The sequence below is a fragment of the Fukomys damarensis genome, unplaced genomic scaffold (genome assembly GCF_012274545.1).
Source record: "Fukomys damarensis isolate Sample0158 unplaced genomic scaffold, DMR_v1.0_HiC HiC_scaffold_46967, whole genome shotgun sequence".
Classification (NCBI taxonomy): domain Eukaryota; kingdom Metazoa; phylum Chordata; class Mammalia; order Rodentia; family Bathyergidae; genus Fukomys; species Fukomys damarensis.
Genome location: NW_022947879.1, coordinates 3,280 through 7,810, shown reverse-complemented (window position 1 = coordinate 7,810; position 4,531 = coordinate 3,280). Strand labels below are relative to the sequence as shown.

Sequence of the window (4,531 nt, the reverse complement as noted above, 5' to 3'; positions counted from 1 at the left end):
ACAATTACAAAAAATGATAACTTCCTTCTCTGAGATTTTTACCACCTGGTCCAAGCTCTCTTGCTCTTACATTTATGTGTATGACTGTTTCCCTGCCTGAGTTTTCCTTCTTTTACAGCCCTCATTCACCATGCTCCCTGCTTCTAAACAAGGGCCACTCTACACAGTCTTCCATCCCACTTCTGGTACTGCAGGCCTACCTTCCATGTTATGCCATCTTCCCGAGGATAAAAGTTCTGGCCAGAACTCTGGAAGACATTAGCATAGGAAAAGACTTTATGAACAAATCCTCAGTAGCACAGGAACTAGCAGAAAGAACCAACAACTGGGATCTCATCTTATTAAAAAGCTTCTGCACTACAAAAGAAACCAACAGAACTAAGAGACAATGTATAATGTGGGAAAAAATTTTTACCAGCTGCTCCTTAGACAAAGGACTGTTATGTAGAACATTTAAAGAACTCAAAACAATCAGCACACCAAAACATAAAGACTGAATTCAAATATGGGAATCTGAAATTAACAGACATTCTCAGACGAAGTAAAAGCAACAAGTAAATATATGAAAAAGTGTTCCATATCACTGGTCATTCGAGAGATGCAGATGAAAACAACACTGAGATTCCACCTCATCCCACAAAGAATGGCTGCTATCAAGAAATCAACCAATAACAAATGTTGGCGCGGTTGTGGGGAGAAAGGAACCCTTCTCCATTGTTGGTGGGAGCACAGACTGGGGCAACCACTATGGAAATCAATATGGAGATACCTCAAAGAGCTGCGACTAGAGGTTCCATTTGACCCAGCCATCCCTCTGCTGGGTATCTTTCCAAAAGAACTAAAAGAATCATATCACAGAGAAGTATGCACACCCATGTTTATAGCAGCAGAGTTTGTAATAGCTAAAACTTAGAAACAGCCTATTTGCCCATTAGTTGGAAATTGGATAAAGAAGGTGTGGTTTTTTCTATAAATGGAATATTACTCAGTGATAAAGAAAAATTGAACAAGAAATTAGATTCATTCATAGGAAAATGGATACATATTGAGGATATACTCCTAAGTGAAATAAATAAGTCACGCATGTGTAAATACCCAATGGTTTCTCTGGTGTGAATAAAGTACAATAGTACACAAGATCCTAATGGGATAATTAACAATGTGAAATTGGAAGAAAGGGGCTAAAGGCGTAGGGAAAGTGGGAAGGGTAGGGGAAAGGGAATAAGGGCAAAGAAAAAATATGGCAAAATGCAAAGATGGAAATAAAGTGTTTGCAAATGGGGAGGGGAGGAGGGGTGAAGGGAGGGCAGGGACAAGGGGAAAAAAGGAGAACCAAGACCTGTCATGTAAAGGTACAAGATCCCAGTAATGAATGTAATTGCATTATATACCTAGAATATACCAATAAACAATAAAATGAAAAAAAAAAGTTCTGTCCATTACCTGGGACGATGATCTGATGTTTCCTGCTTGTGGACGACTCTCTCTATATGAATCACCTTGGCTTACAACAGGCCCATGTCTCAGGCCTCTGTGGGTCACCAGGAATCACCTCTTGCAATGTCTCATGTCTTCCTGGGGTTCTCGTACTCACCACCCCCTCCATCAGGGAGTCTAAGGTTCTTGCCAAGAACTCTGAACAGTCTTAGCTACCACCTGCAAGTTCCCAAGGTGGGCGTTCTCGATTTTGTGAATGCAGAAGACAGAAGAAAGACCTTGGAGTTGAAGACGACATTGTTTATTCCTCAGCAGCTCCAGCCTGAGTATCAGCTGTAACATCCTCAAGCTCCAGTTCCCACAGGACAGTGCAAAGAGAGGGTCATGACACTTTCACTGACAAGGAATCTTGAACTGAAGAACACAAGTCTTACAAAGGTCCTTCAACATGCCTGTCCTTGGCCCCGGGCAGACACGGCCTCCATCTTCCAAGATTGTTTCCGCTGCAGGGGGTTATTACCCAGAAAACATAGTCTCTCCAAGAGACGTGAAGAAACAGCAAGGACCCAGGGAGCAGTGCCTCCACATACCCTCCATAAATCACATATTCCAGAATTTCTTTCTTCTTTCACCTTCATCAGTACTACTAACCCTCACTGAGAGTCCTGTGTGAGGATTCCAAAAGGTCTTCCTCTGTCCATTATCACCTTCTTACAATCCATTCCATACACACCACAGAGTGGTGTTCTTAAAATGTAAATCAAGGTGGTCTAGTGGCACACACCTGTAATTCCAAGGACACTGGAGGGGAGGCCAGAGGGCTTCAAGTTCAAGGCCAATCTGGGCTATGTAGTGAGACCCTGTTTCAAAATAAAAGCCCATTTTTAGAGTTGGGGATGTAGCTCAGTGTTAGACTGCCTACTGCAAGATTCTGGGTTCCATCTTTGGGATCACTGAGAATAAAGAAAGCAAGGAAGGAAGGAGGGAGGGAGGGAAGGAAGGGACAGAGAAGGGAGATGGGGGGGAGAGAGGTGTGTGGCAGAGAATCAAACACTCTTACTATCTCTCCCAGAGTCCTCTGCCCACATGTTTTATAATGCCTGACCCCTCATGGCAGGAAGTTCTTTGTGTTCTGACCCCCCTTCTGTTTTCAACTTCAGAATCTGTGATTTCTTCCCTCATTCACAATATTCCAGATCCGTGGCCTATCTTCTGCCTTCTGATAGTAAGTCTGTGGGACTCATGGAAGCTACCATATTTCCAAAATATTTATAAAATCCCTTCTCTCTTTTTTGTCCCTATGGATTCTGCCCTAGTTGAAGGCACTAATTCTTACTTAAAATATTAAAATGTTCTTTCAAACTGTTTTTTTTCAGTCTCCACTCATTCCTCATATTTATCCTACTGTCCAATACATTGCAAAATATTATACTCACCTGGCACGTAACTCTTTAACTTAGAAATCACAATGGAGCCGGAGTGGTGGTACAAACCTGTGTGTGTAAATGAAAGAAGCTCAGTTCTACCTACAGTTTTTCTACTCCATTTCACTTTTCATTTACTGGAAATTTACGATAAAACAAAAGTATACCAGAAAGAAATAAGAGAAAAATTTGGGGGTGTTCTGAATTTAATGACAAAGAACAGAAGTTCAGGGAGTTTGGAGTTATGGCCAAACCAGCAAAAGAACAGTTCCATATTCCCAAGGGTCTGTCACCACCTGACTCAGCCCAGTGGCCAATCACGAGATGCCACTGCATCTGCTCTCAGTGCAGCCAATCCAGAAGTGGTAATGACTTGTGTGTGGACTGCTTCCCACCCTAAGCTTTCTCCCACCCCTCTTATCTAAAATCAATGCAGGTTCATTGCAAACAACTTACACTTTTCTTCTCCAGTGTTTTGTTATAAAAATGCTCCTGGCTGTAGGCCTCCTGGATTATCTAACCCTGCTGGGTGGTCATTGAGGGAACTTGCTCCAGAACTTGGTCGTTTTCTGGCTGGATTGTTTAGAGCTTGGTGGACCTTGTGTTTCAGAGATTTCCCCAGTCTTGAGCGTCTCAGTTTAACAGGAGACTGTATTCACATTTCTACCGCCTGGGATTCATTCACCAGTTTTAACATATGTCCCCCCCTCCCTCCTTCCCTTCCTTCCCTTCCCTCCTTCCTCCCTCCCTCTCCCTTCTCCCTCTCCTTCCCTCCCTCCCTTCCTTCCTATTGTCCTTTCAATTTAACAACTCTTTTTAAAAAGATTTACATTGATTATAAAGAATTCCAACATAAAGCCACTGCACAAGGAGGGAGAATTTTTTCCATCACTTGATTGCTCTTGTAACTTTGTTAGGCTGTCAGCACTACAAGGTTTCAAGGTGGTCTGAGATGGCACAGTGGGTCAGGCAGTGTAAGGACCCCAAAGACTTACCAACCTTGTCTCTGTCTGGCACTTGCTGGAACATTTCAACATGTTCTTTTAGGTAAACGGTGATGCTCTGAATGGTTTTTTTAATTTAATTTATTTGGACAAGATTACTTTTTGCTTAGGTACAACTCAATGAGGGAAAAAAAGCTGTAAGATCTTTTCTTGCACATGACTGGTATCTGCAAACAAAAAAAAAATTTTTTTTTTTAAATTCACCTTTAAATACAACCAGTTTTTCAGGCTTCTTTGTCCACGTTACATTTTAAACATTACACAATAAACACTACCCCTCCAAACTTTCACAATACTGTTTTCTAATACAAACATTAAAAAGTTCGAAGGTTTGGCAACTGGGTCCAGGTCTCATGTGATGTAATCATTGCCTATAAACCCATGCACAGAACCAGCTAGTGAGTTTCTCAAGCCTAGATTAATTGGTCCAGTCCAAAGAAATACTTTTTCCGTGGTGTTTGCATTGTATTGGCTACAGTGTGCAGAAATACATATGTGTGGCGCCAATGCGTCTTTCTTTGTCTTATTTTTCCTTTAAAAATATTGTCACTGACTGTATTTGAACACAATGATTCTTTAGTGTGTGACTGTACAGTAGTGAGTGAAAGTGGAACATGTTCCTTTGCAAAAGAGGGAGAATTGAAAGCTTTGTATTGTGAGACTTAA

General features: G+C 41.6%; 1 long non-coding RNA gene across 3 annotated transcripts; it reads right to left on the bottom strand.

Moving 5' to 3' along the window:
* Positions 1-317: 317 nt before the first annotated feature.
* Positions 318-4,053, bottom strand: LOC104875641. 3 transcript variants are annotated; one of them, XR_004515989.1, is made up of 4 exons: positions 3,861-4,053; positions 2,874-2,930; positions 1,444-2,297; positions 318-352 (listed from the first exon to the last, which is right to left on the bottom strand). It is a non-coding gene; the product is annotated as an uncharacterized LOC104875641 (long non-coding RNA). The 3 variants fall into 3 exon arrangements; XR_784131.3 differs by having other exon boundaries at positions 323-357; XR_784132.3 differs by lacking the exons at positions 318-352; positions 1,444-2,297 and adding an exon at positions 2,368-2,390 and having other exon boundaries at positions 3,861-4,050.
* Between the last annotated feature and the right edge of the window lie 478 nt (positions 4,054-4,531).